At 35.0% G+C, this 13,390-nt stretch overlaps 1 protein-coding gene across 2 annotated transcripts in view; it reads left to right on the plus strand.

The window, feature by feature from the left end:
* LOC150097094 (acyl carrier protein, mitochondrial-like) overlaps window positions 1-13,390 on the plus strand; it is an 86,228-nt gene that overhangs the window by 72,642 nt on the left and 196 nt on the right. The window lies entirely within an intron of this gene.

Consider the following 13,390-nt stretch of genomic DNA (forward strand, 5'->3'; position numbering starts at 1 on the left):
GTTCTTGCAGTGTTTAAGGCTTTATTATCTACAGGGAACTTTTTCACAAGCCATTTCTGCTACTGAAGGAAATGACCAGACTCTCATGCAATTCTGGAAAACATTCAATATTTATCATGCTATTAAAAATATTGCTGTGGTTTGGGAAAAAGACATTAGAAAGGTTGTACATGATTTTGGAAGTATGTAATAGTGGGCCTAGCAAACAATCTGAATCTCGAAGTGAATGATGACGACATAATTCAACTCATAGAAAGTTCCTCTGAAGAGTTGACCAACAAAGAATGGTCGAACTGGAGGAACAACTGTTGAAGAAGAGGAAAAAATGAGGAAAGGAAGAGGGGGAGAAAAGAGAAATAGGAAGAAGTAGGTAAACAATTTGTTGTGCAGGGTCTTGCAGAAGTGTTCTCTGCATTTAGCGAAGTCCTCAAAATAGCTGAAGACATGGACCCCAATGTTGAATGCTACTTAATAATAGAAACGAAAGGTGCATAAGGGTCAAAGCTGTATAACTGAGAGGAGACCTCCACATAGCCTTTAAAGGAATGCGGAGAACCGACCAGGGCTTCTGACCTAATGTTCAATTCTCACCTTCTCGTGGTGAACCCTATTGGATACTTAACAAACGAGGATGGCCTGGCAATTTGGGATTTAGCTGATCAAATTGTATTCATATTGGCTTAAACCAATATACAAAATGATGGTACAACATGACAAAATTTCATGCCGGCTAGGCTGTCGCCAGGTTAAACAAGGCCACCCGTTGTTTTTGCCAGGTAACAAGGGCAAACAGCATAAAGTCAGCTACTGGAACAATCTGAATGCACACCCCCAACTCAACATCACCAGAGTTAAAGATCGGTACTATCAACATAAGAAGCCTGAATGACAAAGAAATGGAGCTAGCTGAGGAATTAGATAAGTACCAGATCAACATAATAGGAGTGACTGAAACAAAAAAGACAAAAACAGGTGAGATCTTTCTGAGCAATAAATACAAAATGTTATATTCAGGAAATGACAGTCAAGGAAAAGGAGTAGCCATAGTATTCAACACAAAATACGAGGCTAATCTTCTTGAATGGCCGGCAGTCTCAAGTAGAGTGATGTGGGCTAATATCAGAATGGGAATTAGACAATGAGACTTATTTATGCCTATGGTCCAACAGAAGGTTCTACTAAGGTAGAAGTGGAGGAATTTTTTGATGCTTTAGAAAAAGCAATCATCATCATCATCATCATCAAATTCCTGCCATGTACCCTCAAGGGGTGTACAGGATATGACAGTACTACATGAAAAAATTACATCATTATTAACTTCCTATCTACAATTTTCCTCCAAATCAGTCTGTTACTTGTCAAGACTCCAACATTATCAGATCTTATATTTCTATCGTCTAAGGCACTTTGTACCATATCAATCCACCTATATCTTGGTCTTCCTCTGGGTCGATTTCCTGCCAACCTGGCAGAGAACACTTGTTTTGCTAATCTTTCCTCTCCCATTCTATTTAAGTGACCATACCATCTGAGATTAGCTCTGCTAACGCATTCCTGGATGCTGACAATGTCAAGTTCTTTCCTAATATCCTCATTTTTAATATGATATTGCCATTGATGCCATCTGTTCACGCCTATAATCTTTCTCAGGACTCTCATATCTGCGGTCTCTAGTCTTTGGTCAAGTGTTTTACTTCTGACCCAGCTCTCTGATCCATAAGTTAAAATTGGTTTGAACACAGTCTTGTATACAGCTAATTTAGTGTTCCGACTAATTTCTTTCTTATTCCATATGAATTTATTCAATTGACTTCCCACGATACCAGCTTTGCTGATTCTGTTGTCTATTTCTATATTTAGTTTACCATCTTCAGTAAAAATTGTGCCTAAGTAGCTGAAACGTTTTACTTGTTCCACAGGTTCTCCATTCACAACACAGTTGACATTTTCAATGATTCTGCCTATTTTCATTGTCTTTGTCTTTTTATTGCTGACCTTCATACCATATCTATTACAACAGCTATTCAATTTAGTCAGAGAATCTTGCAGACTTGTAGCGGATTTATTTAGAAGTATAACATCATCCGCATAAAGCAAAGAGCTGACATTAACATCTCCAATTTTGATATCAGGTTTAATACCACATTCCTTCATAATGTGATCCATATAGATAATGAATAACAGAGGGGATAATGTACATCCTTGTCTCACACCAGATTTAACATTAAACCATCTTCCTGTACTTCCTTCAATTCTAACTGCTGACTCACAACTCAAATAAAGACTAAGTATTGCTTGATATAATGCCCCATTGACACCATATAACTGCAGCGTATTGAATAGCTTCTCTCTTGGCACCTTGTCATATGCCTTTTCCAAATCGACAAAACTTAAATACAGATCTTTGTTATATTCCCATGCTTTCTCGACTATTTGTCGTAAAGTGAAGATCTGATCCTGACAGCCTCTATTTGGCCTGAATCCAGCTTGTTCTTCACCAAGCTTTTCTTCCACAATTCTTCTCAACCGTTTCTCAAGTATACTTGCATAGATCTTGCCAGGAACACTCAGTAGGGAAATACCTCTGTAATTCTCACATTCAGTTTTATTTCCCTTTTTATATATGGGTACTATGAGAGCTCTACTCCGATCATCGGGAATTCGTCCCTCTGTCCAGGCTTTCTGAACTATGCAGTGCAGCCACTGTAAGACTCTTATACCACCATACTTCAGCATTTCTGGTCGAATATCATCTACTCCTGCTGCCTTTCCACATTTCAAGCCTTTGATGGCTTTTTCTACTTCAAGTATGGATATGTATTCCTGACTGCATGCCTGGTCAGTGTTTTTTATCACTGTGCTGTCATCACTGCTTGTTTCATTTAGCAGTTTTTCAAAGTAATTACTCCATACTTCAAGGATATCTTTTTCTCCTGTTTTCATTTCACCTTTATCATCTCTAATTCCTTTTACAGCACGCTTTCCTCCATTCCTAAGCTTCTTCAACAAACTCCAGAATATTTTGAAAAAGCAACTGACATAATAAAAAAGGAAAAGTTGGTCCTTGTTGGGGATCTAAATAGCAGAATAGGAAATGATTGTCAGACATACAAAAATATTTTGGGAAAATTTGGAGAAAAGAGCAAATCTAATAATAATGGCAAATACCTGTTGGATTTCTGCTCAGGACATTGGTGGGTTATTACTAACACCATGTTCCAACATAAAAATGTGCACAAATTCACATGGAGAGAAGAAGCAAGGAATAAGAAAAGTCTCATTGACTATGTTATTGTTGATAATAGTGACGTCTTCTTCCTGGTGCAAGACACCAGAGTGTACAGACGATTTGAAATTGGAAGTGATCACTATTTAGTCTTCAGCAGGATAAAATTGAATTTCATATTGAAAAGAATAACATATAAGAAAGTTTTAAAGCAAATAAGAGTTGAGCAGCTCTCAGATGTGAACTGTAGACTAAAACACACAAAGATTATTGAAGAAAAAAATGAAAGAGTTTGAGAACAGTAACCGAACCTTGGAGATTCAATAGCAGAAAATCCTTGAAGAAAACCCTGATTGATTCAGCCAGAGAGGCATGTGGTGAGGTTGTCTGCAAGGATAGAAAAATCAGAACTCTATGGTGGACACAAGAAGGAAAAGAAGAAAGCATATAAAAGGTTACTGGCAAATAAGTCAGCTTGTACTCTTAGAGAATACAGAGACAAATGTAAGAAAGCTAAACACTGTGTAAAACTATCTAAACAAAAGTCATGGGAGGACTTTGGCAAGAACATAGAAAATAAATATCAAGAAGGTGGAAAATATTCTGGAGGTTGTTGAAGAAGCTTAGAAATTGAGGAAAGAGTGCTGTAAAAGGAGTTAGAGATGATAAAGGTGACATGAAAACGGGAGAAAAAGATATCTTTGAAGTATGGAGTAATTACTTCGAAAAATTGCCAAATGAAAACCAGCAGTGATGACAGCACAGTGGTAAAAAAAACACTCAACAGGCATACAGTCAGGAATACATATCCATACTTGAAGTAGAAAAAGCCATCAAAGGCTTGAAATGTGGAAAGGCAGCTTGAGTAGGTGATATTCGACCAGAAATGCTGAGTATGGTGGTATAAAAGTCTTACAGTGACTGCACTGCATTCAGAAAGCCTGGACAGAGGGATGAATTCCCAATGATTGGAGTAGATCTCTCATAGTACCCATATATAAAAAGGGAAATAAAACTGAATGTGAGAATTACAGAGGTATTTTCCTATTGAGTGTTCCTGGCAAGATCTATGCAAGTATACTTGAGAAACGGTTGAGAAGAATTGTGGAAAAAAAGCTTGGTGAAGAACAAGCTGGATTCAGGCCAAATAGAGGCTGTCAGGATCAGATCTTCACTTTACAACAAGTAGTTGAGAAAGCATGGAAACATAAAGATCTGTATTTAAGTTTTATCGATTTGGAAAAGGCATATGACAAGATGCCAAGAGAGAAGCTATTCAATATGCTGTAGTTATATGGTGTCAATGGGGCATTATATCAAGCAATACTTAGTCTTTATTTGAGTTGTAAGTCAGCAGTTAGAATTGAAGGAAGTACAGGAAGATGGTTTAATGTTAAATCTGGTGTGAGACAAGGATGTACATTATCCCCTCTGCTATTCATTATCTATATGGATCACATTATGAAAGAAAGTGATATTAAAGATGATATCAGAATTGGAGATGTTAATGTCAGCTCTTTGCTTTATACAGATGATTTTATACTTCTAAATAAATCCGCTACAAGTTTGCATGATTCCCTGACTAAATTGAATAACTGTTGTAATAGATATGGTATGAAGGGCAGCAATAAAAAGACAAAGACAATGAAAATAGGCGGAATTGTTGAAAATGTCAACTGTGTTGTGAATGTGGAACCTGTGGAACAAGTAAAACATTTCAGCTACTTAGGCATGATTTTTAGTGAAGATGGTAAATTAAATATGGAAATAGACAACAGAATCAACAAAGCTGGTATGGTAGGACGTCAATTGAATAAATTCATATGGAATAAGAGAGAAATTAGTCAGAACACTAAATTAGCTGCATACAAGACAGTGTTCAAACCAGTTTTAATCTATTGATCTGAGAGCTGGGTCAGAAGTAAAACACTTGACCAAAGACTAGAGACCGCAGCTATGAGAGTCCTGAGAATAATTAGAGGCATGAACAGATGGCATCATTGGCAATATCATATTAAAAACGAGGATATTAGGAAAGAACTTGACATTGTCAGCATCCAGGAATGCATTAGCAGTGCTAATCTCAGGTGGTATGATCACTTAAACAGAATGGGCGAGGATAGATTAGCAGAGCAGGTGTTCTCTGCCAGGTTGGCAGGAAAACCAAGATATAGGTGGATTGATGCAGAGTGCCTTAGACGATAGAAATATAAGATCTGATAATGTTGGAATCTTGACAAGTAACAAACTGATTTGGAGATAGAAAATTAGTAATTTCCTATCTCCAAATTGTAGATAGGAAATTAGTAATGATGTAAATTTTTCATGTAGTACTATCATATCCTGTACACCCCTTGAGGGTACATGTCAGGAATTTGATGATGATGATGACGAAAGTGCATGATGCGTTTGCTTGCTACGAACAAATTTATGATGAAAAGAAGAAGTGGAATAAGGAAAGCACATTAGACATTTTCATAAAAAAAAAAACAAAGGTTACACCAGAAGAGAGACAGCCTGATCGTTCACACAGCGAAAGAAACAAGATGTGATTGTGGAGGAAGATTTGTGTGATTGTTCTCCTCTTTTTTATAGTGGCAGTAACACACAGTACAGTTTTATAATAAGGTTTAAAAATTAAAATGACAGCATACTTATTACTGTCAAGTCCCTAACCCCTATAACTCTGTTGATTTAATGTATCGACTTACGTCCTGCCTGATGGAACGAAACCCAGACGCAAGTCCAGTGATGGCTGTATTTTGGTCACTTTTTTAAAAATTATTCTAATTTTGTGAATGTTTTCAAATATCAGTTTTCTTTTAATTTATATTATATTTTTACGTGTTTACATGGATATATAATCCACAAAGTACATAGATTTAATTTAAATTAGAATTGCAAATCATTCAACTCATTTTCTGTGATTATTCTTTGATAATTCAAAGAAGTTATGCATTTTGTTCAATTGAACTGTTATAGTGCATTCTCCTATCATGCACATGCTATATGACTCGTATCCTGTGATTCATGTTTTGAATGCAGTTATCAGATCTCTTCTCTCTAATATCATGTAATGGATATTAGAGAGAAGAACATAATGCACTGGTGTCCAAAAGCTAAGGACACACCACATTTTTACCTGCACGTGAAAAAATTTTTCATGACTACAGCCAAATGTAGGCATAAATTTATTGCCAGCATTCTAATAAATTGGCATTACACAAATAATGTGTTATCAATTTCATACAGATTATCTCTCAATACATTTTTAACAAAACTTACCCATTCCTAAGGATGTAATTAGGAATTATTGTACAGTGCTTATCAGGATACAGGAAACAGGATAAAATCTTGTTTGTTTTCTGGATGGGAATTTCAAGCAGCAATGAATCTCCAAATTAAAGATACCAAGAATTATATACTTGTTTTAATCCTTTATTCAAGTGTAAACAAAGTTTGCACCTGAAGTATTTTCAGGACTGTGTCTGGACAGTTCATCACGGTGAAATTCATCGCACGAACTATTGATCACTGAAAAAATTTGGTGAAAATGAAAAGAAAATGCAGTGCAAGATAAATTTCACGAAATATAATTTTATGATACATAATCTGTCTCTATGCTCCGTGGTATAGCGAAAGTGACCTCTTAGCAAATGTCTGGAACACATTCCATTGTTTTGAAATGCTGCCTAGATTTGTGAAATATGAGCTGCCCAGATACAGTGCAATGTGAGCTTCCAAATCTCTGGCAATATCAGTAATTCTGTGGCCTCCTTTAAGCTTTCCAATAATTCTTCCCTGCATGAAATCATTTAGGTGATGTCTTTGAGACACTACAAGACAGTGAAGTTTGCAACTTTATTCCTTCACAAAAAGAGCTTCCTTCAAACATTTTGTTTAGTGCATCCTTTGGCATTTTATCCTGTTAAGTGCTACCACATGACCCCTTTGTGCACGATTTGAAAATTTGAATGTGTATAGTCCAGCCACAGAAGCGAGAACTGTCGTTGGTAAATTGCCAAGAATAGTCAATTCATGCTGAAGGGGAGAAAGAAATAAAGGATGTACGAATTGGTCACCAACATGCAAAATCATGTGCTTTATACATAAATTTTCTGATTGAATATAGTTACTACTTTAAAAACTACAATGAACATAAAAGAGAAGTTAATTTTCCGACATGTAATAATAAACACTCATCCCACAATACGGATTGATTATTCTATTATCGGAATGGAATCTCCTTCTTTTAACATGTGTAGAAGTGTTGAAGGGTCTTGTATCTGTGGGTGTACTATACCTGCTTTCTTCTTAAACCAAAATAATTACCTGATTTTTCGACCTTCATGTCAAGGTCATCATTGGGTACACACATGCGCACAGACACACAAAGAGACAAGTTACATTATAATTCATATATATGCTAAAGCAACACTAATTCATCAACATTAGCACTACTGGCCTGACTTCTGGTGAAATACAAAAAAACTACATCAAAGCTTGAGTCCTGTTATCTGTTTGGCTAAAGATTACTAAGAGATAAGTTAAAACCAAAACAGTATTTTGATGGCCAATAATAAGAGAATTATTGCTTAGAATACTGAAATGTCAGTTTGTTGGAGAACTTGAAACAGAAGTTATGTGGGCTGATGTGTGCCATCCATATTCTTGGGATTTTTAGGCTGCTATTATTGTTTAGATTAGGATGGTTGGTCAAAATTTCACAGGCTTTCTGAAATTTGTATTCATACCAAGTTTTATTACAGTGTAAGAAACAGGTTCCTTTCTAATCAGTTTGGTGTAGTGTTAAGAGCATAAGAGAGGCCTGGATTATCAAAATTGTTAAATTTAATATATAATATGAAAGAAAAGACAAATCAGTATTTACATCCAAATCTTGACCACCTGTGTGTTTATTTGAACCTTAAATATTACTGTCCGAACTACACTCTGTAGAATTCTTTCCAATACAAGGTGACACTTATGCCTTTGTGGAACCCCTGATATTCCATACCAGAGAATGCCAAGTCTAGAATCCTCTGTTTTTGACCTTTTCTGTCTTAAGAATTCATTGTGCATCCACTAACATTTATTTGCTGAGTTATTTTTAGAATTTGAAAATTGCTCAGCAGATAAATGCTCTTCTTTTCTGTACTCAGGCTACTACTGTTTCCACTCTTTGCGAATTTGGAGGAAAATTGTCAATAGGAAGTTAATTATGTAAACTGATATATAACCCTGAGAGTACATATCAGAAATTTTATAGGATATATACATGAAAACACAAGGTAAAAGTATTATTTATTAAATATACTGCCATGTTTTCATGTATATATTGCATACAACTATGGCACAATGATTATGATGAGGAGCAGGAAAAATGTCTGTGAAAATATTGAAGAGAAAATTAGAAGGAAGGGAAATTGGTAAACCAAGTAAACTTCTTGGATTGATGATTTTTAATAATGGATGTGTAATGAGCTATTATGAGATTAAAAGGATGGCAGAGGAGTGGACACTGTGGTATACCATGATTAGTGACTTCCAAATTGGAGAAGCTTCTTAACCCTTTGACCATTCAGTTTCAGGTACTTTACCCCAAGGTTGGTTTTTTTTTTTTTGAATTTCAATACTACTTGATTAACAAGGTATAAAAAAAAAGCATTTATTTACAATTTTTATACCAAAACTGCCCATGATTTACTAAAGAGAATATTAACTAATAAATAATTTTTATACATACAATAATAACTATAATAACCTACATTCAGTGATATTGCTTAAGAAGTTTTTAACTGTATGATAGATATTGAAGCACACAGCACTACTTGTACAATCAGCAATCATTGCATCACATACACGTTTTGCCATGTAGAGCAAATCATGTAAAAATGGTAGAGCAAACAGTGTAAATAGCACAAAACGCACATTTTGCACTTCTGCAAACCCAATGTCGAAGCAATTTTTGTAATTTTTTATATTTTACAATTGTATGGTAGATTTTGAAGAATGATAAAGCACACAACCCAATCTGGGCAATCGGTGCATCACACGTGTTTTGCCAGGTTGGGCAAACTGCATAAAAGGCACAAAACGTGTGCAAAATACATGTTTTGTGCTTCTGCAAACCAAATGTTGAAGCCATTTTTTTTACACCAAGTGCATCCTTCTTACTTTTGTTTTTAGCAAAGTACAGAAATTTCTTTTCTCACAGTGAACAATCGCCGTCTATGTATAGGGAGGAAAACTAAATCATAAACACTCCTAGCACAGTTATAATGATTGCAAAATGAAAAAGTGTACAGAAACATGCTCAAAGCATTAAAGAAACAAAACCAACAAACGTGCATACATGGCATGTTTGTAATGGTCAAATGGTTAAGATGATGAGGATAAAATGATTTATCTTGGCTCACAGACATTATTAACAACCTTACTGGAAATATAGGACCTCAAAAATCCAACACCTCTGTCCAACTGAATCACTCTCCCACATTCCCTTAATGGGAGTTTTCCCAAAATATTTAAGGAAATTTTTTTTTAAAAATGATTTAAAACTTTATTCTTGGTATACCACAAAGAAGAGAGCCTTGATCTGATTAAAATGTACTCTCTAATATGTTTGAATTATTCAGATTTGTTGTTCATGGTAGTTATTTTACATGGGATGGGAAAAAATATTCATTTATGTGAGACTTCATTGGATAACCTTTTTAATCTTTTTTTAACATGAAACACTTGGAGCAGCCCTGAATGCAGCTGGACACAAACTTTTAGTCTGCAGATGATGTGTTTGCTATTTAATCCATTGATGCATTTAAACAGCTAGCATCCTGAAATACTTTCACTATAGAAAAAATGATCAAATAATCTTTCTCCTATAACACACAAGTCAGATGTCTTTCAAATAATTTATTATTCTTCGCTATTGTTCCATGTCTGTGCATATACAGACACAGTGGAGGGTGCACACAGTTACATGATTACTAATCTCAACAATACAGTATCCTAAAAATACTAACATATAGAGCCAATGCTATTTGTTTTTCAGTACATAACTTTTGTTGTATACTTCAAATTATTTATGCTACTCTTTTAAGCAAATAGCTATAAACCTCTATGAAATACTAGATACCTGCCTCTCTTGCACAAGATTACAGCAAAATTATTACTGCCTCCCAATAACTGGGATACATCCGAAAAAGAGAGTTGAAGTGCTAAACATATATACTGTATTTACTCAAATATAACATTCCCTTGCATATATCTCACACCCCTGATTTTACTTTAACAAAAAAAAGAAAAGAAGTTTCATAGATAAAAAAGGTATTATTTCTGGGAAATTCCGTAAAACTTATTTTTACGGCTGTTTTTTTGCCTGTCTTCGTTTAGGAGCGTCCCTTATTTTAAATATATGCAGATTAATAGAGGAAGAAAGTTTACACATACCTTGTTTGGAAGTTAGGATGTCTTCTTTCTCCATACTTCTGCTGTTTGCTGTTAAAAAAGAAAGGGGGGGTAGGGGTTTGGAAATGTGGAGGGGTGTTTGATAAATTAGAAAACCCATTTTTTTTTTTAAACAATATATATACATTATTATATTTAAGGGTGCTTTTTGGGGAAGGGTTATATGGGAAACTGGGGTGGGGAGTACGAGCCATTTCGATCCTGTATCATCATCGGAACATTATGGGAGAAGTGTAGGGCTATGTAATGACGGTTTGGTGTGTCTGCTTTAGGGGTGGGGGTGGGGGTTGTTTTGTGTTGTCGCTTATTGATCGGAGTCGTGACCTCATTTTTATATTGTGGTGCTTCCAACATTCGGAAATTAGGTAGGGTTGGTGGACATTGAGCTTTCGTCGCATTTTATGGCAATTGTTTCTGATATTCTAAGTTTTGTTTCATTGTCTTGTTTGTCTATTATTATGGCCTTGTCAATTTGTGGGGTATGTTTCTGTTCAAGGGTGTGAACTGCTATTTCTGTCTTCCCTTGTACTCTGTATTCTATTTTTCTTTTTGATGTTGCGTTTTGATTTTGTGTTTAAATATTCTGGAATAGGGATGTTACAGTCGTGGAAATGTTCTTGTAGTCTAGCCCATAAAGACCTGATGGTAGAACCTGTATAGGTGATATCACAGTCTTTTTGGCAAGTAAATTTGTAGACTACATTGTGGTGTTCTAGTATTTCTTTGTGTGTGAGAGATTTAGTTGGTTTTATGTGAGAGATTTAGTGGGTAATAAATTACACAAACAGAACAGCAAAAACCCGTCAAAACAACTTTACAACCAAAACAGACTTTCCAACATGAAAGGTTATCAAACTGCCCTACATTCAAAACACATACAAAGCCTACAAATATATTTTCAAACATGGACTATAAACTAGTATTCACCACAAACCAAAAATTAGCAACTCTCCTAAAACCACTAAATCTCTCGCACATTGTATATGTTACAATTGTTAGTTTGTACCCTGAAGATGTCTCTGTGACTGAGACGAAATATTGAAAGAATTAAAATAGTTTTTAATCTAAAAGAAAGGATAGTTTTTAATCCTTTGCCAATTCTGTTAATACTCCATTAAACCTCCAATATGATATCCTCCCTGCACTTAAATCTTAACACAGATACATCTAGAAAGCTTAGTTTGAAAGAGTACTGTAAAAGGAATCAGAAATGATTCATCTTACAGTACTTTTTCCACTATCTCTAAAAACACCATAATTTAAGGAAATACAGTTTCTGTACTGCTTCCAAAACCCACTTTAAACTGACTGCTCTTATCTGCTTCCCTAAAGTCCATCATCTCAGTTTCAGCTATAAATAAAGTTCCTTGTTCCTGAAGTTAGCCTGTTATAGACAGTGTTGTAAGTTGGGCCTACGTCCATTTTGGAAGAACACATATCTGCTGCAGTCATTGACCTTTAAGTCTAGCAAACCGCAACTTGGAGACTACTCACCGAATCAGTGGAAGAAAATTATGCTTCATTACTGCATGCATGTTCAGTTTTAATTCCCCCCCCCCCTCCCAACTGCAGCTCCCCTTTAAATTTAACTAACCTACCTAAATGTGTTCATGTGATTCTTCCTAAAAGTTGGGAAATTGTAATTCTTAGTCATGCCATTTAACAACCAAGGCTTTCTGTGAAGAGTACCCACACAGGGTACTTTCTTGGCTAAGAATAATTTTGTCTATTCATCTCTACTTTTTGCCTTTGCTTTCATGTGATTTTGTCACATAATACAGTTTAACTTTATACAATTTATACACCCACAGATAACTGTGACAGAAGAATTATTGAAAGCATTAAACTGCTTTCAATAGTTCTTAATTCACAGTTTTCTGCTGTTTTCCTTCTATTATATATTCTTCATGAATTCTGTAGCTTTGGTTTCCATAGAAGAGTTGCCATGTGCAAGCCACACATTGCTCATAATTATTAGGTTATACTTGCATGATGCAAAGCTAGCTGTACAGTAGTTAGTAAAATTGGTATTGAGTCGTGAATCATAAATGCTTTCAATAGTTGACATATTAAGATCTACAGGGATGACAGTATTTATCAGTATATCATCCCATCTGTTCACTGTGGTTGGAGCAGTGTTTTTTGGATATGCTTCTTCTTAACTTGAACATTTAATTTTTTTTTTTATAGTACCTGGAAGAGGGATCACACTGTTAATTACCATTCTGGACAATTCCATATTGCATACTCAGTGCAGTTGTGTTGAAACCCTGTTTAGGTATCAACACGATACTGCTCTTTGCGATGTTTTATTGTTCACACTTATCAAATTTCTGCACTGCAGTCTAATTCTTTTCATATTAAAACTTGCAGCTTGATAAGTTGCTTTTGTGGAAATTTTTGACCTTATGTGAATTCTTTATTAGTATTATTTGTTAGAATATCATTCACTGAATTACATGAATTAATGTTATTGCTCTTTGGACTTAGTGCTAATTATGTTACTTTTATTCAATTTTCTTGATGTAACAGTTTTCTGCATAATGAACCTAAAACATGCTTAACTAATGGTGAGACCTTGGTTGAATTGTATGCAAATATAATTTCCATTGTTACATTTCTTATTTTTATATATTCTTGCTGGTGATGTAATATTTTGAAAGTATGGTGTGTATTTACTGTATGAAAATTTTA

This window comes from Typopeltis vanoorti, chromosome 17 (assembly GCF_054136105.1).
Source record: "Typopeltis vanoorti isolate ZY-2024b chromosome 17, IOZ_Tvanoo_1.0, whole genome shotgun sequence".
Lineage (NCBI taxonomy): Eukaryota > Metazoa > Arthropoda > Arachnida > Uropygi > Thelyphonidae > Typopeltis > Typopeltis vanoorti.